The 22,356-nt window shown below is 45.5% G+C and overlaps 1 pseudogene; it reads left to right on the top strand.

Annotated features, from left to right (window-relative positions):
• Nucleotides 1–19,902: 19,902 nt before the first annotated feature.
• On the top strand, nucleotides 19,903–21,972 carry LOC147728451 (E3 SUMO-protein ligase KIAA1586-like; annotated as a pseudogene).
• Nucleotides 21,973–22,356: the final 384 nt, after the last annotated feature.

The following is a 22,356-nucleotide window of genomic DNA, read 5'->3' as shown; positions in this document are numbered from 1 at the left end:
AAAACTTCGTCTGGAGGAATTCCACGCCCTTCTCACAGCAGTCTCCCCCATGCCTAATGAAGACCCTAACCTAGAGTATGACAGTCTCTGTGACCGGATAAACAAAGCTTTAGATTCGCTGATTCCAGCGAAATGGACAAAACCACGAACCCATGAATCCAGTCCTTGGTTCATCAATGAGCTTACTTTACTAAGAAAAGAGTTAAAAATAGCAGAGCGTAGATGGAGAAAGTACTATGATCCCACGTCCAAGAGCCTATATGTCCAGCTACAAAAAAGCTACCACCGCAATATATGTAGAACCAGAGCTGCATATTACGCCACTGAAATTCACAATAGCCAGAACGCTTCGAAAACTATCTTTAGAATCCTGAAAGAGCTTAGCGCCAAAAAAACTGTAAATAACCCTAACACCTCTCCTGCTCTTTGTGAGAATCTGGCCACTTCTTTCTTGGATAAAATTTAAAAAATCTACAACTCGTTTATGAATGAATGAATGAATGATTACACATTTCTATAGCGCATGGTTACCCTAAGGCATCCCAGCGTTTACGACCACGTCCCAACCCATCTCCAAAACCGACTCTCATAGACCCAAACTCTCCATCATTCCAGCCATTAGCCATGAAAATTATTTGACACTTTGCACCAAAATTAAATCCGGCTCCCCCGCAGATCCCCTGAAACCTGAATTTTTCAGAGAAGCTGGTGAACTAATACTAGGCCCACTCAGAGATATAACTAACTCCTCCTTCCTTACGGCCAACATTCCCGCCACCTGGAAGCAAGCATGGGTCTCTCCCATTATAAAAAAACCCTCACTTGACCCTAACCTCCCTGAGAACTTCAGGCCGATCTCTCTGCTCCCCTGGCCAGCCAAAGTGGCAGAAGCCCATGTTAATTCCACCCTGATCAACTTTTTGGTGTCTAATTCCATTCTAGACAGGTCTCAACATGGATTCCAAGCCGGGCACAGCACCGAAACTGCCCTCCTGAGCGTCATTGAACATCTTCGGACCATACTGGACGCAGCAGGAACGGCAGCACTGATTCTTTTAGACCTCAGTGCTGCCTTCGACACGGTTTCCCACAAGGTGCTGTTGTCCAGACTTGAGGAAGTAGGAGTTCTCGGCCAGGCTCTTAGTTGGTTTAAGGCTTTCCTGTCAGACAGATCTTTCAGGGTCTCCATTCCACCTTTCCTTTCTAAGGAATGTCCCGTTAAACAGGGAGTTCCCCAGGGGTCGGCTCTCAGCCCCACCCTGTTCAACGTTTATGTCCTTCCGTTGGCAGAGGTAGCCAGGAAGCGTGGGCTCACACTGGTATCCTACGCCGACGACACCCAGCTGGTGGTAGCACTAAAAGATGAGAGCGGCTTGAGTGCACAGAATTTCAAACATACCCTCGCAGACATCACCAGCTGGATGTCAGCAAACTACCTCCAACTTAATGCTGGCAAAACGGAGGTCCTGTTGCTAGGTAAAGACACAACGGCCTGGGGAAACAACTGGTGGCCTGAAACTATGGACCAACCGCCTGTACCCAAGAATGTGGTAAAAAACCTAGGAGTATGGGTGGACTCTGCCTTGAACTTTACCCACCATACTAAAAAAGTAGCTGCCACATGTTTCGGAATTTTACGAAACCTTCGGCCTATTTTAAAATTCTGAAACTCGCCTCCTCCCCCATGCTATGTCCACTCCTCTCTCCCTACGTTCCTCGACGCACCCTTCGGTCGGAGGGACAGAACCTGGTCACCATCCCCCGCATCAAGCTAAGCCGAATGGGCGGCCGCTCATTTGGATACTTAGCTGCCAAACTCTGGAATGGGCTCCCAGCCCAGATCCGTGAGATGAACGATCTTTTATCCTTCAGGAAAGCCATCAAAACTTACCTTTTTAGTTAGTTATGTTATGTGCACTTCAGGACTGCCTCCCCTCCAATTTACATCTTCAGTTGTCCCCTGGACATTGGCAGCTAGCGCCGGGACGCCCCTTGGCTGGGGCAGCCGTGTGCTATACAAACACCTATAACATAACATAACATAACAAATGGCACCTATCAGTTCATTTGTTATTTAGTTCTTTTATAGTGCTACTCATCCCAGGGAAGGATATTGAGTACTTTACGTCACACATAGAGAAACAATAAATCAAACAAGTGTGTCAATCAGCATACAAGAAATGTTTCTTAAGACAATGAGAGCTATAAGGAAATTAATCACTTATTGTCCATACTTTTAGACATATAAAACATAACACAGTGATTGTGGTTGTCTGTACAAACAAGACTTTATAAACTCCCAGAAGAGCCCTACTTTTCAACCTTATAATAACAAGGGAATGAGGAAAAAACAATAAAGATCTAAACCTAAGACTTATAGCTTGTAAGCATGTTAATGATGCTGGTAAAGAGATCATTGTGCTACAGTAGAAGGACTGCAACTTATGAACTGTACGTAATAAAATGATTAAAATGCCAAAAGCAGTAGCCCACTTACCTATTAGCATGAAATACAAATCTGTGACCCGCATGTTCCGAGATGTGCTTTGCAGCAGGCACATTAAAACTCTATGCTACTTTATGATTCAAAACTGTGATTGGACAAAGCATAGAACTCTCCCAGAACTGCATTAATCACTAGAGTTATCTTACCAATGTTATAATCCTCTCAAAATTACTTGTCACACCAAGATATCTGCAGCAGGTGTCTTAAACCTGTAAGACTTTTTTTAATGCAGCCTCTTTGTGACCAATTAAGTAAGCTAGAAGAGATTAGCTGTTACATTTGTCCTTGTTGGCAGTTTCTTTGCAGCAGTTTTTTTTTTAAATAAATGTATAGGTTGACTGATAATGTGCTTTTCTAGCTAGCCTCTCGCAACTCGAGCCCTTATCCTCGCCTCGACCCCCAATGTATGGGTTACTAGTGTAAAGTTTTCCAATTCCAGCACTGGCATCAACTATTTGTAAGTAATGAGAATTTAAAAGTGAAAGTCATACAATGTAATTCTTTGTGAAACTATGCCCCCCTTTCCCAGAGACACAATTTATTGTATCATCGGTCAAGGAAAGACAGTGATAGTCTTCAATTGAACGTCAAGGACATAAAATATGTCACGTGATCTCACATGAGTTATAGTATAGGTTCTTGCAAAGGGACGAAAATACTCCCACTTGAAGATAAAATTACCATGAAAGGGAATCACACATGATCAAATAGTACCAATATATAATGCCCGTGTATTATATATGTTTGCCATATACTTAAACATTTAACAACAGTGGGTGGCTAAGATCTTTCTAAGGATCTTAATTCAATCAAGAAGATGAAGATGGACCAGTATGAGGATACGACCAAGAGGTCCTAGCCCGCTTTCGGGATCAGCACCACCTGGGCATCGAGGGAGGGGAAGGAGTCCACCTCCCTCACTGACTGAAATAGCTGTAGGAGGCAAGGAGTCAAGGAGGGCTCACATGCTGTGTAGAACTCCAGGAGCTGACAATTGGGGTCTCGCATACTAGTCTAGAAAAATTATGATGATGGTGGTGGGAAAAGTGTTGAACCCCCGAATTGTCCTGAGAAACATTATATGTTTTTTATACCCCTCACAAACCAAAAATGCATTTGGTGTCATACTTCATCATAGGGCGCTTCCTGTCCCTCTACGGGGTGGGCAAGCTGTGACCTGCAGAGACGCGGGAGCACTTACTTAAGTAAAAAACTATGTGTTGTGCAGAGGTGGGAGTGGTAGGGTCAAGGGAGATAGTGGTGCAAATTTAAAAGTTACCCGGCTAGTGGAAAAAATACATTTTATTGCCTTCACTAGCTGACCCCTATAAAGAAGCATGACACCAAATGCATTTTTGGTTTGTGAGGGGTATCAAAAAAACATATAGTGTTTCCCAGGACAATTCTTGGGTTCAACACTTTTCCCACCACCATCATTATAATTTTTCTAGACTAAGAAGGATATATTTTGTTGAATTAGAGTACTTAGAGGAGAACGGTTCTCCCTTCTCCACTCCCTTTTTGTTTTTTTGGTTATTGGGGTCCCGCTACAGGCCTCAGGGAAGGGCTCAAATTACCATCCTGCTTTCCTGTCCTGTAACTGGACCCCCAAGTACTGCCCGGTGGTTCAGAGATATCTGTTGCAATTGGAGATCCACAAAGGTGCCAAAATGCATTGCTGGTGCCGCTGCACGCAGAAGGCAACATTGACACCAGCCTGGGTGATGTGTAATGTGCCCACTTGGTCGCAGATCCTATGTATGAGGGGTCCCGTGGGGTGGGGCCTAACCAATCTAGCTAACTGTCTACCAGATCGGTTTGCCTCTGTTTGAGAGTGTGTTATGTGGGCCATCCCATCTACCTAGCAAAGCACTCCAATAGGGTAGTATGTGTTCCCCTGGGGACTGAGGGCTCCTCCTGCTCAATCAGTTGGCTCACAATTGTGCAGCGGGATCCCACGCTGTCCTGCTGCATGTGCCGCAGAGCACCATCTTGAAAGCCTCCCTCTCCACTAATGGAGAGGAGGCAGCGCCCTAGTTGTGTGTGAAATATGCTGTATTCATCTCATGGATATTCGATTTGAAAACTGGGTCTTCCAGCCATTGTAGATCATTGTGGCTGTAGCTTCCATGTTGGAACTGGCTGGACACCCGCCCCCAGTCTAGTTTTACATAGAGTGAATTGTGGATGGAGGATGTTTGCTGAGATAAGTCTCATGTCAGGTCTGTGGGTGAAGGTTAGAGGAACATACTATGTAATCTAGATAAGCATGTAAGCTATGTATCAGAGAGAAGGAGTATTCTTTCTGTCACAAGGACGATGCACATGCCATATGTCACTGAGGGACCAGTGGAGCAACCAATCGGTTAAGGCTACAGCATTGCGTGCAGCAAGGGTGCCTGGAAATGGGGGGGGGGGGGCAATGGGTCATGAGCAAGGTACACAACTCAGTGAAATTGCCCCAGAATCCATGGTGAATCTGTCCATCCCACTAGGAGGGGAACAGGCAGTTGAACTATCAAGACTAATGTATGTTAGGAGAATAAAGGCACCCCAGTACCAATATTTGTCCATCTAGGCTGCATCGAAGCAGGATGTAGCGGCCATACCAGATGACCACCAAGTCTGTTTCCTGAAGGGAGACTTTGGGGTGGTTCCAGTTGGCTGCACCTCTGGAGTAGAAAGAGAAGGAATCGTAGAGTGGCTGGCCGCACCAGCGGCGATGCCGTCTTTCTCCCACCTGCCGATCAAGATGGGTCTCTTGCAACAAAGCAATATGGGACCCAGTTCTTCTGAGATTAGAGTATAGGTTTAACACTTGGTCACTGATCCCAGGCCCCAGAAAATCCACTCTAGGAACCGATAAGTCACGAGCTGTGTCCAAGGCATTATTGAGTGACCTTCAGTGCCTGCTTTCTCAAGAGGGCATTGTGCCATCCTGATTCCTGCTAATAAAGAAGATGGAGGGTTGCTGGAGTTTCCAAAATAAAGATTGTAAGAACACCAAAAGCACTGACCTGGGAGGATCGGAGCCAACAGGCCAATCATGCAAAAAGTTGTTAACCAGGATGAGTGTATTCTCCAGAAATTATAAAAACATTTTGAGCAATACTTTTTCAAAGCATAATTAGAAATGAGTTCATTCCTTCAAGGTTTCCACAATAGGTTTATTCATTTTCTTTTTGTTGAATTTTCATGAAGAAAGAGGTGTCTCAAATTATGCAGGTATCTCAAAATATACCAACTTGTGTTTCACCTTATAGAGGCATGCAAGTCAAGGGCGTTTTCAAGGCTGAATAAAAGTACAAATAAATTAACAGGTATAGACAAACCGTATACTCAATATTGTTAATGATAGTCCTTATTTTGTGACAAGTAACTCTGTGCATGTTAACTTGAAATATTTTTACATCTAAATGTATAATGGAGGTGTGACACAGTGAAGAAATGGGTGCATTCATGAAAGGCATTGTCTCAGATAGAGAATGAGGATTGAAGATACATTTAAAGCCAAGGTTTAATGAAATATAATTCTCTGCTAAAATGTCACCAAAAATAAAAAGCTAAATACTGGCACTTCTTAGTGTAAGGAACTGTTAACTGCGCTAATAAATTGTTTGTTAAGGCGCTAGTCACTTCTAGTATTTCGTCCTGCAAATTGGTGTCCTGTACGGTTGTGGTATCCTCCAAAGATATGTCTGTGATTAGGCTCATAGAGTCAGAAAGTTAATTACATTTTGAGCAAAAACATTGATAAATGAATGACGTGAGTCTAATCCAAAAGTATGAAACAAAACAGATATTGCTAGAGTACTTCTCGCACTTGGTAGCCAAGCACTCTTAGTTCGCTACCTGGGGAAATGTAAAATTTTGACTAAAGAGGACTGCCTCAGTAGTACTGTCAAAAATTCGGCAGAGGACACTGAGAAACAACATTTTAATAGTAGAGCAGTAAAATGAGGAAAACGCTTACCTGATTCACATAAAGGTCGCTGCGGTCAGCAATGCTGAATACTAATGGTGTTTGGTCTTGGTGCCCTTTCTAAAGTCATAAAAAGAATAATCCCTACGTCAGTTTTCAGTGAAGCATGCTTGCTCCCTACAATTTTAAGTGCCACTGTGGCCAGGTAAACAAGTCATTCAATCATTCATATAATGCCTTATCTAAACCGTGCTCTAAAATCAGGTGAATTTTTAGTAAAGTTGTGACCGTGGACCACTCTGACCATGTCAAAAGGCAAATGTGTTTGAAAGCTAACACAAATTCTAAATACTGTATTTGGTCTCTGCACCATTTTTAAAGTAATAGAGAGGATTAGTCCTGCATCAGTTGCAGTGGAGGACGATTACTCCCCTACAATTTTGAGCACCATATTGGCCAGGTAAAATGATTGTTCAATCATTCATATAATATCCTATCTTTGATAGTTACTTCCTATACTGTGCTCTAAAAATGAGGAAACTATAATTAAAGATCGGAGAGTGGTCCAATCATGGGCTTATCAAAATGTAAATGTGTATGCAAGCATACTCCAATTGCAAATACTGTGTAAAGTAGGTGCCACATTGAGATCATTGGGGATATAAGGTTCCCCACATGTAATATAGGCACCATTTTAAAAAGGTATGAATAATTCAAAAAATATCAAAATGGGGGTGAGATCTTACATGTAAACTATGGAAAATCTATAGTACTGTTTTTACAAAGAGTAACACATCAAAGATTATTGTGTTGAAAACTGTATACAACCAGACCGAAGTAGGATTTTCTTAAATAGATGATGGGTAAGCAGATTAGCACTGGATTCGTTACAGCAACCCTCAAATAGGGTAACATATAATATGAGATGTTTCTCCCTGGGCTAACTCATGGCTAAATAATTTAGTGCAGTGACATCATATTTGGAACAACCATTGTAAGGTGTGATTTATAAAAAAGAAGTTCAAATAGAAAACAATGAAAACAATGAAGAAAAAGAGGAAAAGAAGAGAGAAAACGGTTCCCATACTCAAAAAAGTCATGAAAATTTAAAGTGATCTGAATATGTCATATTGCGAGTCTCGTCTGCTAGGAGAGGTAGACTCAATTGGTGGAAGGTTAAAGGATAGAGGGGAGCAGCATGTATGATATATGTCAATGACGTAAAATAAATTAGTAATGAGAATAGTGCATGCATCTAAGTGATTCTTATGCATACATTTCAAGATCTTGGAGGGATAGGTATACAACATACTTTTGCATATATATTAAGAGCAATAAACAGTTATCACTGACATTCAATCTCTATCAAAAGTAACAAAGACATCAAAGATGTGAATTCTCTTATTAATTAATGGATTGGAGTGTTCACCCTTATGTCACAGGGAATAATAGCAAAGTAGATAACATTATGCAATTTAACAGTGACGGTTAGTATATTGCCAGAAAATGTTGAAACCTAAATTATGTCTAAATTGTTTCAATATTGATGTCAACCAAAATATATAAGCAACATTAAGAAATTCATCAGCTAGGGTGTCTCACCTTGTACCACATAAGATGATAGTATTCTAGTTTATGATAGGCTGGTACTCATATGTTACAAGATTTTGCATAACACATTAATGCCAAGTATGTAATTCTGCATCCTTATTGAGGCCGTTTTTGACTGTAATAAATTCCAAAATCAATTCACTCTCCTGTTTAGGTATTCTAAATTTCTGATTACCAACCCTGTGGGGTTGTTTTTGTCTTTCAATTCCATAAAAAATAAATGTTTGATTATGTTGGTAATTCATCTCATACTGTTTAACCAAAGGCAATTTTGTATCTAATTTTTTGGATATTTTTTCTAATGTTCCTGGATTCTCTACTTAAGTGGTCGAATTGTGCCTCCTATGCATGTTTTATTGCATGGGCAAATAATCACATAAACAAAGGAGCTTTTACAAATCATCCACGCATTAATTTCATGCCCTCGGTTATTAAAAATGAAAGTTTGGGTCCTATTTTTCCCCAATTTACAGAGGGAGCAGGTGTGGCAGTTGTAAATTCCCTTTGGTATATCCAGGAAGGCTGCTCTTTTTGTTCTTTCATCAATAAAGAGTGAACTACATAATTTATGAGGTAGATTAGGTGCTCTAGTGAAACTCATCTGTGAATATAGTTTAAAAGTTTCAGAAATTTGTGGATTGTTTGTGAGTACGGACTAATGCTTTCGAAAGATTTTCCCTATATGATGTTGCCCATTGGAAAACTAAGTAATGAATGTTACAGGTTGTTTTGTTGGTGTATTTTTGGTAAATATTTCAGTAGCTCCAGTCACTCCACTGTGTCAATTTCCTGGTTTGTTTGAGTTAGAGTTGTTACATTATAGCCTCTTTTGCTTAATCTGTGGATAGTTTCATTGGATTGTCTCAAATAGTCATCTGTTTTACTGCAATTTCTTTTTATCCTGGGAAATGTATTCTTTGATTAAACAACAAAAAACTTGAAGGTCTCAAGGGGACTGAGTGACTCAAGCCTACCACAGGTGAACTGCAAAAGATCAACTACCACATTGTGGTGAGACACTGTCGGATGCTTATATAAGTCCTATCAGCCCACCCATGTGGCAGAACTTCGTCATTTAGGACATCTTGAACCAGGTCTGTGTATCCAAGCCCTGATGTATTGGCTTTCTTTTACTAGGCCATAGTTCAGACATTGGATGTGTCCTCACCACAAGTGGTGCTGATGTAGTGCAGTGCAAAAAATAAATAAATAGTGTAGTGGTGATTTAAGATGACCGTCAAGGTGAAGAAAAAGTTTAATGGTATTCACCTAGGCGTCAGATTAAAAACAGTGTGATAACAGTGTGAAAAAATCACTGTACAGTATGCTTGGAGATTATTAAGGCCAACATGTTTCTGCCGTTAGGTGACAATTCACCGGCATTATTCAAGGCCAAGCTGACAAAATTAGCTACTGCAAAATACACCGTCGGAGGTGTGGAGAAATAAGGAGTGATAACAACAAATAAATTCTAACTCAGAAAAATTGGTATGGTCATATACGACCACCCTACCGTATCCTCGTTATTGATGTGTGTGACGAGGAATCCTTCCCTGTGAAAATCAAAGAGAAAAAGAAAAGAGAAAAAGAAAGGACTGTTTCATAATACTAGTGACAACTTGTGTTCTTGTAATCACATAAGCTGTGTGTTCATTGTGGTTGACAACATAACTCAGCATGCCAGTCATGGTCCTGACGGCAACAATGTTATACAAGCGCACTGATGGTCGCATACAGTTAATCTGTCAATAATAAGTAAATGGCTTCTAAAACACTTACCCAACTCTGTGTGGGAAGATAGCCTCATCTCACCCGGCGACAGCTCGGATTATAAGGCCCCGCTCTAAACATATGAATAAAGATCATTTCAGGGGAGCAATAATTATCATATTCAAACATATAGTATGTGTTATTTTCATAAAAGACTTGGTTGTTAAATTCGCCCCAATAACGTCTACCACAAGGATGACCAAAGTGGGAGCCACATTCAACGCCCTGGCTTCTGTTACCCATCCTCTTATTGTTGTAAAGGTGTCTGTATACAATTATGCGGCATCAGTCATGTATACTAAACATGTGGCTGATGTATTAGGCCACCTCTAGTGGATAGTAAACTGAGTAATCCCTCAAATACTTGTAGTGGCTGGCACTGTTCCCTCTAGGCCGCGCGCGCGCACCTTCCCTGACATCAGCGCACACCACCTATCGTGGAGCGCGCACACAGGCTGTCGCAAGAGATTCGCGCCGCCCGCCGCTTTTAAAAAGCGAGCGGCGCAAACATGACATGCAGCACATTTCCAGTGGTGGCGGCGGTTGGCGGCGGTGCGGGCGTGAGAAGTTGCAGGTAAGGAGCGGGAGGAGAATGTATTTACCACGGCGGGAGGCGGGAGGTGGGAGGCGGGAGGCGGGAGGCGGGAGGCGGGAGGAACCGGTGGTTATTGCGGGCGTGAGAAGTTGCAGGTAAGGAGCGGGAGGAGAATGTATTTACCACGGCGGGAGGCGGGAGGCGGGAAGCGGGAAGGGGGAGGCGGGAGGCGGGAGGCAGGAAGCGGGAGGCGGGAGGCGGGAGGCGGGAGGAACCAGTGGTTATTGTGGGGGTTATGGTAGTGCGGGAGAAGTCGCTTGGCAATTAATGGGTAGTTGTTTGGAGGAGTGCATCAAACGGACATTGGTGAGTGGACAGGGTAGTGCACTTGGAGGCAGGGAGGGTACTGTATGTAGATGAGGCAGGGCGAGCAGCTGGGGGGTGGGACAGGAGCGCCCTCATTCATCATGGTACAGGGAGGGCAGCGAATGCACATGGGAGGAAGAGAGACCTGAAGGGGCTGAGGAGGGGGCACGAATGAAACACTGGGGCATAAAGCGCACTGAATAGACACGGGGTCTCCAGGGCAGGACTTGACTGTACGTGGGCAGGGAGAATATTGAAGGAATTCGACTTGAAGGACAGTAGACAGGGGCAGGGAGGGTTCTGCGTGAACAGCGGAGGAGCGGGCAGGATAGACATTGGGGCAGAGAGAAGATGTATTCACATGAGTGAGGGAAGACTCTGGAGGAACTGGGCAGGATGGGCGTAGGGTAGGGAGGACGCAGCGACAACATCGAGCATGGACAGGACTGAAAGTACAGGGAAGGCACCGAATGGGCACTGGGACAGTACGGGCATACATCAGGGAGCAGGCTGGGGAGTAGAAGTGAAGTGTGGCAGGGAGGGAACTGAACCAACAGGGGGCAGTGCCTGAAATGCACGGCCATGGGGCGGGGGGCATTGAGTGGGCACAGGGCAGGGAGGGCACTGAACTGGCACTGTAGAGTCAGTCAACATCAGGCCGGGAGGAGGCAGGATGTAATCCGGGGATTGGTCTGGCTGCCCATTGAGGGCACACTGAAAAGTGGCAGAGAGGGCAGTGGGTGAATGATCAGAGTGGCATCTTCGACACTGTGGGCAGCAGAATGGATAGGGGGGGAGCAGAATAGCATTGGGGGTGATGTGGGTACTAATTGGAAGTGGATGCACACTGGCACAGGGCACCTCTGAAAGGACAGTGGTGGGACAGCAGTGAGGCCAGGGTAGCTCCTGATAGAAAGCTGTTAATCGGAGCCCATGAGGGGGCTCTGATTGTCAGCAATATTTAAACAAAAGGCCACAGCAGACTCAAAAAACGCGTGTCACACAGGTCAGAAAGGCACAAAAAACGAGTGATGCACAGGTCAGAAAGGCACAAAAAACGACTGAGGCACAGGACAGAAAGGCACAAAAAACGAGTGATGCACAGGTCCGAAAGGCACAAAAAACGAGTGAAGGCACAAAAAACGAGTGAAGGCACAGGACAGAAAGGCACAAAAAACGAGTGAGGCACAGGTCAGAAAGGCACAAAAAACGAGTGAGACACAGAACAGAAGGGCAGAAAAAACGAGTGAGACACACAGAACAGAAGGGCACAAAAAACGAGTGAGATACAGGGCATAAAGGCACAAAAAACGAGTGGGGCACAGGACAGAAAGGCACAAAAAACGAGTGGGGCAGAAGGGCACCAAAAACGAGTTGGACACAGGACAGAAAGGCACAACAAGCATTGGAAATGCAATAGGTCTCGCATTAGAAAAGTTGGAGCTATTGGTCTTGTAAATGACAAATATTTTATTTATGTGTTGGTTTTTAAAATAGCTAAATGGATAGCTTTGTCATTTACAATGCCAATAGTTATAACTTTTGCGAATGTGACACCTATAGCATTTGGAGTGCAACATGTTTTGTATGTACGTGACTTAGATGGCAGCTCTGGTCGTTAGGCCACATCTCTAGAGAGCACGAGCGTGCAGCAGGGGAGAGAAGCACAGAGAGTGCAGCAAGGAAGGGAAGCACGGAGAGGGAGCCCAAGAGTGAAGCAAGGGTGAGATGCACGGACAGGGAGCCTGAGAGTGCAGCAGGGGACAGAAGCATGGAGAGGGAGACAGAGTGTATCAGGGGCGAGAAGTACGGACAGGGAGCCCAAGAGCGAAGCAAGAGAGAGAAGCAGGAGAGGGAGTCTGACATTATAGAAAGGGAGAGAGTTGAGCATAGAAAGGGAGAAGATGAGTTTGGGAGAGAGGCATGAGAGGTGAAAGGCAGAGCAATGGAGATAGACCTGGGAAAGGAGTAACCATGGGGCAGATGAAGATGAGAGCAACAGGGAAAAACTAGTGGTGTTGACTAATGCCGAAATGGTATAAATGATGCTGTGTTAGTGCTCATTGACAATCGTGTGTACCTTGAGGAGAGATGGGAGAGGGGAGGGGAAAGAAGGGAGAGTGAGGAAAGAGGGGAGAAAGGGAGGAGAGTGTGGTGAGAGAGGAGAGAGGGTAGAGGAGAGAGAAGGAAGAGTGTGGTGGGAGATGGTGGAGGGGAGAGAGAGGAGAGAGAGGAGACAGGATAGAGTAGAGTTGTGAGAGGGGAGAGTGGTGAGAGGGAGGGTAGAGTGGGGATAGAAGGGGAGGGGAAAGCGATGGGAGAGTGAGGAGTGAGGGGAAAAAGAGAAGGGAGGGGAAAGTGATGGTTAGAGGGGAGAGTGGTGAGAGTGCATACTGGTGAGGTGGGATGAGAGAAGATAGTTGTTATAGGGGAGAGTGGTGAGGGGAGAGTAACAAGACGGAGGGCATTGCTCTGGGGAGGGGGGGAGAGAAATGTGACACGGCCGCAGCGGGGGGCCGAGCGGGGTGAGCGGCAATGGGGGAGTGTGAAGCAGCAGGGGCCTTTGAAGTGAAGCTAAGCTTCACTTCAAAGGTGTGGGAGGAGTGCTGCTGGGGAGACAGATGGTGATTTGATCATGTCAACCAGACACTCTGAACCTGCCTGTTGGCTATGGGGTAATGAAATTATCCTTCTTCAGTTTAAGCGCACAGAGGAAATAATTTTAAAGAAACAACTGTGAATGAATGACCACCATGTGCATTGGCTTGACATTCCAGGCAGTGTAGAATAGGTCAAAGTTAACTCTCCGTAAGGGACTGTAAAAGGAACCACTTCAAGAATGGTGACATGTTGCTTAAAATACCTAAACAACTCATGGCTCACGATGACGCCAAGTGGGCATGAAGAACGCACTAGGGCAACCAAAGTCCCATATCACTTGACTTGACCCTTGAGACAAAGTATCTGGAGCTAGGCATAATGCCCATTACAATCAAGGCAAAGCCATCTCCTTCGCTGGGTGAGAAATGCGGGTAAATGCTGCGAGTGAAGTGATCGATAGGGCGTAGTTATTCAAAAGAAAACCCCTGGTTCTGGCTTTAAAAGTAAAACACAGAGATCGAGCGGGGAACAAGGGCTGAATCAGGACGATAACATACTCCAAAGAGATGTAGTGGCACCAAAACTTCCACTGTGCTAACACGCTTACCTGCAAAGTCAATCATGGCGTCTCGGCTCACGGAACAGCATATAACCCTTGTGAGCCAAGAAGCCCGTATATAAACAGTAAATGTAACGAAAACCTTCAAGTAGCCATGCGCAAAGAAAGACTTTGTTGGCATCAAGCCAACATGATGTACTCCAGTTCTGCTTCCAATCCTGCATGGTTCACCAGCTTTTCACCAGGCATTTTAACCTCCTCAGCTACTTATTGAGTCAACTTCCAGTAGGCAGAACTGAGATCTCTCTGCAGCAGGTCCATCATTCTTCAGTTATCTTGACCACTGTTCCCTCTAGGCCGCGCGCGCGCGCGCGCACCTTCCCTGACGTCAGAGTGCACCACCTATCGTGGAGCGCGCACACAGGCCGTCGCAAGAGATTTGCGCCGCCCGCCGCTTTTAAAAAGCGAGCGGCGCGAACATGACATGCAGCACATTTCCAGTGGTGGCGGCGGTTGGCGGCGGTGCGGGCGTGAGAAGTTGCAGGTAAGGAGCGGGAGGAGAATGTATTTACCACGGCGGGAGGCGGGAGGCGGGAGGAACCGGTGGTTATTGCGGGCGTGAGAAGTTGCAGGTAAGGAGCGGGAGGAGAATGTATTTACCACGGCGGGAGGCGGGAGGCGGGAGGAACCGGTGGTTATTGTGGGGGTTATGGTAGTGCGGGAGAAGTCGCTTGGCAATTAATGGGTAGTCGTTTGGAGGAGTGCATCAAACGGACATTGGTGAGTGGACAGGGTAGTGCACTTGGAGGCAGGGAGGGTACTGTATGTAGATGAGGCAGGGCGAGCAGCTGGGGGGTGGGACAGGAGCGCCCTCATTCATCATGGTACAGGGAGGGCAGCGAATGCACATGGGAGGAAGAGAGACCTGAAGGGGCTGGGGGGGGCACGAATGAAACACTGGGGCTTAAAGCGCACTGAATAGACACAGGGTCTCCAGGGCAGGACTTGACTGGACGTGGGCAGGGAGAATATTGAAGGAATTCGACTTGAAGGACAGTAGACAGGGGCAGGGAGGGCTCTGCGTGAACAGCGGAGGAGCGGGCAGGATAGACATTGGGGCAGAGAGAAGATGTATTCACATGAGTGAGGGAAGACTCTGGAGGAACTGGGCAGGATGGGCGTAGGGTAGGGAGGACGCAGCAACAACATCGAGCATGGACAGGACTGAAAGGACAGGGAAGGCACCGAATGGGCACTGGGACAGTACGGGCATACATCAGGGAGCAGGCTGGGGAGTAGAAGTGAAGTGTGGCAGGGAGGGAACTGAACCAACAGGGGGCAGTGCCTGAAATGCACGGCCATGGGGCGGGGGGCATTGAGTGGGCACAGGGCAGGGAGAGCACTGAACTGGCACTGTAGAGTCAGTCGACATCAGGCCGGGAGGAGGCAGGATGTAATCCGGGGATTGGTCTGGCTGCCCATTGAGGGCACACTGAAAAGTGGCAGAGAGGGCAGTGGGTGAATGATCTGAGTGGCATCTTCGACACTGTGGGCAGCAGAATGGATAGGGGGGAGCAGAATAGCATTGGGGGTGATGTGGGTACTAATTGGAAGTGGATGCACACTGGCACAGGGCACCTCTGAAAGGACAGTGGTGGGACAGCAGTGAGGCCAGGGTAGCGCCTGATAGAAAGCTGTTAATCGGAGCCCATGAGGGGGCTCTGATTGTCAGCAATATTTAAACAAAAGGCCACAGGAGACTCAAAAAACGCGTGTCACACAGGTCAGAAAGGCACAAAAAACGAGTGATGCACAGGTCAGAAAGGCACAAAAAACGACTGAGGCACAGGACAGAAAGGCACAAAAAACGAGTGATGCACAGGTCAGAAAGGCACAAAAAACGAGTGAAGGCACAAAAAACGAGTGAAGGCACAGGACAGAAAGGCACAAAAAACGAGTGAGGCACAGGTCAGAAAGTCACAAAAAACGAGTGAGACACAGAACAGAAGGGCAGAAAAAACGAGTGAGACACAGAACAGAAGGTCAGAAAAAACGAGTGAGACACACAGAACAGAAGGGCACAAAAAACGAGTGAGATACAGGGCATAAAGGCACAAAAAACGAGTGGGGCACAGGACAGAAGGGCACAAAAAACGAGTGAGATACAGGGCATAAAGGAACCAAAAACGAGTTGGACACAGGACAGAAAGGCACAACAAGCATTGGAAATGCAATAGGTCTCGCATTAGAAAAGTTGGACCTATTGGTCTTGTAAATGACAAATATTTTATTTATGTGTTGGTTTTTAAAATAGCTAAATGGATAGCTTTGTCATTTACAATGCCAATAGTTATAACTTTTGCGAATGTGACACCTATAGCATTTGGAGTGCAACATGTTTTGTATGTACGTGACTTAGATGGCAGCTCTGGCCGTTAGGCCACATCTCTAGAGAGCACGAGCGTGCAGCAGGGGAGAGAAGCACAGAGAGTGCAGCAAGGAAGGGAAGCACGGAGAGGGAGACCAAGAGTGAAGCAAGGGTGAGATGCACGGACAGGGAGCCTGAGAGTGCAGCAGGGGGCAGAAGCATGGAGAGGGAGACAGAGTGTATCAGGGGCGAGAAGTACGGACAGGGAGCCCAAGAGCGAAGCAAGAGAGAGAAGCAGGAGAGGGAGTCTGACATTATAGAAAGGGAGAGAGTTGAGCATAGAAAGGGAGAAGATGAGTTTGGGAGAGAGGCATGAGAGGTGAAAGGCAGAGCAATGGAGATAGACCTGGGAAAGGAGTAACCATGGGGCAGATGAAGATGAGAGCAACAGGGAAAAACTAGTGGTGTTGACTAATGCCAATATGGTATAAATGATGCTGTGTTAGTGCTCATTGACAATCGTGTGTACCTTGAGGAGAGATGGGAGATGGGAGGGGAAAGAAGGGAGAGTGAGGAAAGAGGGGAGAAAGGGAGGAGAGTGTGGTGAGAGAGGAGAGAGGGTAGATGAGAGAGAAGGAAGAGTGTGGTGGGAGATGGTGGAGGGGAGAGAGAGGAGACAGGAGAGAGTAGAGTTGTGAGAGGGGAGAGTGGTGAGAGGGAGGGTAGAGTGGGGATAGAGGGGGAGGGGAAAGCGAGGGGAGAGTAAGGAGTGAGGGGAAAAAGAGAAGGGAGGGGAGAGTGATGGTTAGAGGGGAGAGTGGTGAGAGTGCATACTGGTGAGGTGGGATCGGAGAAGATAGTTGTTATAGGGGAGAGTGGTGAGGGTAGAGTAACAAGACGGAGGGCATTGCTCTGAGGAGGGGAGGGAGAAATGTGACACGGCCGCAGAGGGGGGCCGAGCGGGGTGAGCGGCAATGGGGGAGTGTGAAGCAGCAGGGGCCTTTGAAGTGAAGCTAAGATTCACTTCAAAGGTGTGGGAGGAGTGCTGCTGGGGAGACAGATGGAGATTTGATCATGTCAACCAGATACTCTGAACCTGCCTGTTGGCTATGGGGTAATAAAATTATCCTTCTTCAGTATAAGCGCACAGAGGAAATAATTTTAAAGAAACAACTGTGAATGAATGACCACCATGTGCAGAGGCTTGACATTCCAGGCAGTGTAGAATAGGTCAAAGTTAACTCTCCGTAAGGGACTGTAAAAGGAACCACTTCAAGAATGGTGACATGTTGCTTAAAATACCTAAACAACTCATGGCTCACGATGACGCCAAGTGGGCATGAAGAACGCACTAGGGCAACCAAAGTCCCATATCACTTGACTTGACCCTTGAGACAAAGTATCTGGAGCTAGGCATAATGCCCATTACAATCAAGGCAAAGCCCTCTCCTTCGCTAGGTGAGAAATGCGGGTAAATGCTGCGAGTGAAGTGATCGATAGGGCGTAGTTATTCAAAAGAAAACCCCTGGTTCTGGCTTTAAAAGTAAAACATAGAGATCGAGCGGGGAACAAGGGCTGAATCAGGACGATAACATACTCCAAAGAGATGTAGTGGCACCAAAACTTCCACTGTGCTAACACGCTTACCTGCAAAGTCAATCATGGCATCTCGGCTCACGGAACAGCATATAACCCTTGTGAGCCAAGAAGCCCGTATATAAACAGTAAATGTAGCGAAAACCTTCAAGTAGCCATGCGCAAAGAAAGACTTTGTTGGCATCAAGCCAACATGATGTACTCCAGTTCTGCTTCCAATCCTGCATGGTTCACCAGCTTTTCACCAGGCATTTTAACCTCCTCAGCTACTTATTGAGTCAACCTCCAGTAGGCAAAACTGAGATCTCTCTGCAGCAGGTCCATCATTCTTCAGTTATCTTGACATATTTATGGTTGCCTGAAAATTGCTTGAACGTAGTCAATCATATTTTTGGCACGCCACTGCTGCAGCTTCAGGTGGGATCTTTTGATGGATTGTGTGCTTCTCAGCCATCCTGTGGGTTACCTTGTTCACCCACCTCAACCATTTGCAGTTTGTATTTTGTGCTACACCTTCTGTAATGCCGCTTTCCCCTGGGATTCACATTTATAGACCAGTTTAAGATAATGGATGCTAATAATGGAACACATGGGCACACCCCTGTTTGTCCTAGGCTGAAATCCCAGGTAATTATTTGGTCATTTTTTGTCTTGGGCCTCTTGACCGGTCCCATGCACAGTTTGTAATTCTTCAGGCGTTTGCTGACTTACTTGTCTTCACTTGTAGGTTTCCAGTCTGTACGGTATTTGGATTACAGTGGTCAGGTGCGAGTACCACAAAGACAAGGTAATTCTGTTTACGTTCCTCGTTGGGTTGGGGGTTGCTGGGTAAATAGATTCACAATCTGCACCCTTTTTTCTTTTGCAGGTTTGTGAGACCGTACTACAAAGACAATTGCACAGGCAGACGTGAGAGCAGGCAGAAGAGGTAATTGTTGGGTTGAGTTAAACTGTGGTGCGTCTTGAACATTGTAGTACCATATATACTTACCGATGTTTTCTTCTGTTGCAGGTTTCACAGCAAGAACCCCATACATTTAAAGAGGCGCACGTGAGTGCAGGCAGAAGAGGTAATTGTTGGGTTGAATTAAACTGTGGTGCGTCTTGAAAATTGTAGTACCATATATACTTACCAATGTTTTCTTCTGTTGCAGGTTTCACAGCAAGAACCCCATACATTTAAAGAGGCGCACGTGAGTGCAGGCAGAAGAGGTAATTGTTGGGTTGAGTTAAACTGTGGTGCGTCTTGAACATTGTAGTACCATATATACTTACCGATGTTTTCTTCTGTTGCAGGTTTCACAGCAAGAACCCCATACATTTAAAGAGGCGCACGTGAGTGCAGGCAGAAGAGGTAATTGTTGGGTTGAGTTAAACTGTTGTGCGTCTTGAACATTCTAGTACCATATATACTTACCGTTGTTTTCTTCTGTTGCAGGTTTCACAGCAAGAACCCCATACATTTAAAGAGGCGCACGTGAGTGCAGGCAGAAGAGGTAATTGTTGGGTTGAGTTAAACTGTGGTGCGTCTTGAACATTGTAGTACCATATATACTTACCGATGTTTTCTTCTGTTGCAGGTTTCACAGCAAGAACCCCATACATTTAAAGAGGCGCACGTGAGTGCAGGCAGAAGAGGTAATTGTTGGGTTGAGTTAAACTGTGGTGCGTCTTGAACATTGTAGTACCATATATACTTACCAATGTTTTCTTCTGTTGCAGGTTTCACAGCAAGAACCCCATACATTTAAAGAGGCGCACGTGAGTGCAGGCAGAAGAGGTAATTGTTGGGTTGAGTTAAACTGTGGTGCGTCTTGAACATTGTAGTACCATATATCCTTACCGATGTTTTCTTCTGTTGCAGGTTTCACAGCAAGAACCCCATACATTTAAAGAGGCGCATGTGAGTGCAGGCAGAAGAGGTAATTGTTGGGTTGAGTTAAACTGTGGTGCATCTTGAACATTGTAGTATAACAGTTTGCATTCATGAGCTAGGCGTCAACGTAAGCCATGTTTCCTTATTTTGCAGGCTTTGTGGGACAGCAGGCTCAAACCGGCGGGTACGGAAATGTTCAAGTGCAAAGCTGTAACTTCGGGAGAGTGCAGTGCTTCACCACAAAGGAAGAAATGTTGCCTTGTATTCAAGGAAGAGTGGATGAAGGAAATTGTGGAGGCTGAGACACAGAAGTCACGAAGCAAGGTCCGCATGCAACTCGGGGAACTATTTCAATACAGTCCGGATGTGGGCTTGATTTGCAAAGCATGTGCCGAAGCCAAGATTGTTGGGGACTTTTCCACAGGGAAGAAATGGAGTGATGGCTGGAAACTAGACTACATGAAACGCCATCTACTTAGCAAAGTACACGAGTCTGCCATGGTGATATTGAGAAACAGAAGTGCTGCTGCGAGGTTTGGTTTTGGAGTACGGGCAATGCTGACAGAAACTGCCACAGACAAAGCAAATAGAATGGAAGTAGTTGAACGCCAAAGATCTATGCCTGAGGAGATAAAGATTCTCATCAACAACGTGTTGCTGGCAGTCAAGATGAACACTTCAATGTTATCTGTACAAGACATCCATGACCACTTAGCTTTGTATGTGAAGATACCAGACAGCTGGAGGAGCAAGAACTATGCCTTTGAGTTCCTTGAGGCCATCAATAGCGTGATACACTGTGAAGCTATGACAGAACTTCGGCAAGCTTTGTATCACACCTTGATAATTGATGAGAGCACAGATATTTCTGTTGCAAAAATGCTCATCCTGTATTTCAAGTTCCGACCTGTAACATCAACTGAGCATAAAACGCAGTTTGGGGGCATAGTGAAGCTGACTAGCTGTAATGCTGAGGCTATCACTACTGCCGTGAAAGAATTCTACACTGCCAATGAACTGGACCTCATGAAAATGGTCATGTTCACATCTGATGGTGCATCTGTGATGCTGGGGAAGAATAATGGTGTTGCTACTCGCCTTAAACAATCCATTCCTCATCTAGTTGAGCAGCATTGTGTCGCCCATCGAGAAGATTTGGGAGTTGATGATGCCTGGAAGAGGGTTCCAATGATTAAAGAGATGGAGACATTATTGAGGACTGTCTACACTGTGTTCTCCAGATCTCCTGCAAGGAAGTCCAAGCTGGATGAAATTGCATCGGTCAAAGAATGTGAAGTTGTCTCTTTCCGACCACTGAATGAAGTCCGGTGGCTTTCAAGGCATTTTGCTGTTGGTGCACTAATTCGTAACTACGAAACTGTTCTTAAGTACTTTGAACATGAGAAAGTTGAGGAGAATGATCCAATTGCTAAATATTGTTATAAAAAGCTATCGGACTCCAACTACCATATTTCTCTTGCAGTACTTAATGACATTCTGGGTGAATTTGCATCTTTGTGCTAACTATTCCAAAAAAGTTCTTTAACTACTGTTGAAGCCGTACAGTATGCAAGAGCGAAGATTGGCCAAATTAAGCAACAGTATTTGGGGGACACTGTCTTTTGGAGCAGCAATGTAAGAGAGCTGATGGTTTTGTACAAGGATAGGCAAGAGTTTGACAGTGGGCCTATTTTGTCTTTTGTTTCCCTTCTTTGTGAGCACATGCAAAAAAGGTTCCCTGAAGGTGAGCTAAAAGAAGGGGCAAGTTTTGAGATCCAGGCAATAGCCACACAATCGCATTTTGATTTTGGGACTGAGAATATTGAAAGACTTGTTGAAAAGTATAAAAATGTCTTAGCCCTGGGTGATTGTGAAACACCAGAAGATGTTGTTCGACAGTACAGAGACTATAAATATGTGGTGGCAGAACATGTTAAGGGTGGGTTATTTACCACCTTTCAAGACATGGTGACTTTCACTGTACGCAATGCTGCTCAGTATAGTGTCGTGTCTCAGCTTGTTGATGTCTGCGCACCATTTCAAGCATCTAGTGCAGACTGAGAACGAGGATTCAGCCTCATGAATACTATCAAGAGCAAATTGAGGAATAGACTAGAGCAGAAGCATTTGGACATGCTGATGAGGACAAAGGCCTACCTCCTGAACGGGAAAGTTGACCTAGACCGAGTTTATCAGCACTGGAAAAATGGCAAGGATCGCCGTGAGAAGCAACCCTGTCACCCATCTAGTGACGCCACTTGACGTGTCTGAACAGCCCTCTACCTTCTTGTGTATATGTGATATTGTATAGGCTCGCAGCATTTCCCCACCCAATGAACTGTGCTCCAGTTAAGAATATTTATTAAAATCTAATGATGGTACCACCATTGAAGTCTTGTGCTTTTCTAAACTTGAAGTGTACTTGCCAGTGTAACCAGTTCATGTCATGGCGTGCTTTTCCAATATTGCAAACTGCCCTTAAGACCCTTATTGTGGCGCTGTATGTGTGAAAATGCACTATCTTTTCGCTTTTTAAAGAAAAATTTTGGAGTGCCATTTGGCGCCGCAGACACGCGCGGTTTGGTTCCTGGCGCACATAGCCATGGTTGCAGCGCACAGAGACCCTCCACTGCCGCACACAGAGGA

The sequence above is a fragment of the Lissotriton vulgaris genome, chromosome 3_1, assembly GCF_964263255.1.
Source record: "Lissotriton vulgaris chromosome 3_1, aLisVul1.2, whole genome shotgun sequence".
NCBI classification, from domain to species: Eukaryota; Metazoa; Chordata; class Amphibia; order Caudata; family Salamandridae; genus Lissotriton; species Lissotriton vulgaris.
Note: the sequence above shows the minus strand (reverse complement) of the source record. Positions and strands in the feature narration are given on the sequence as shown.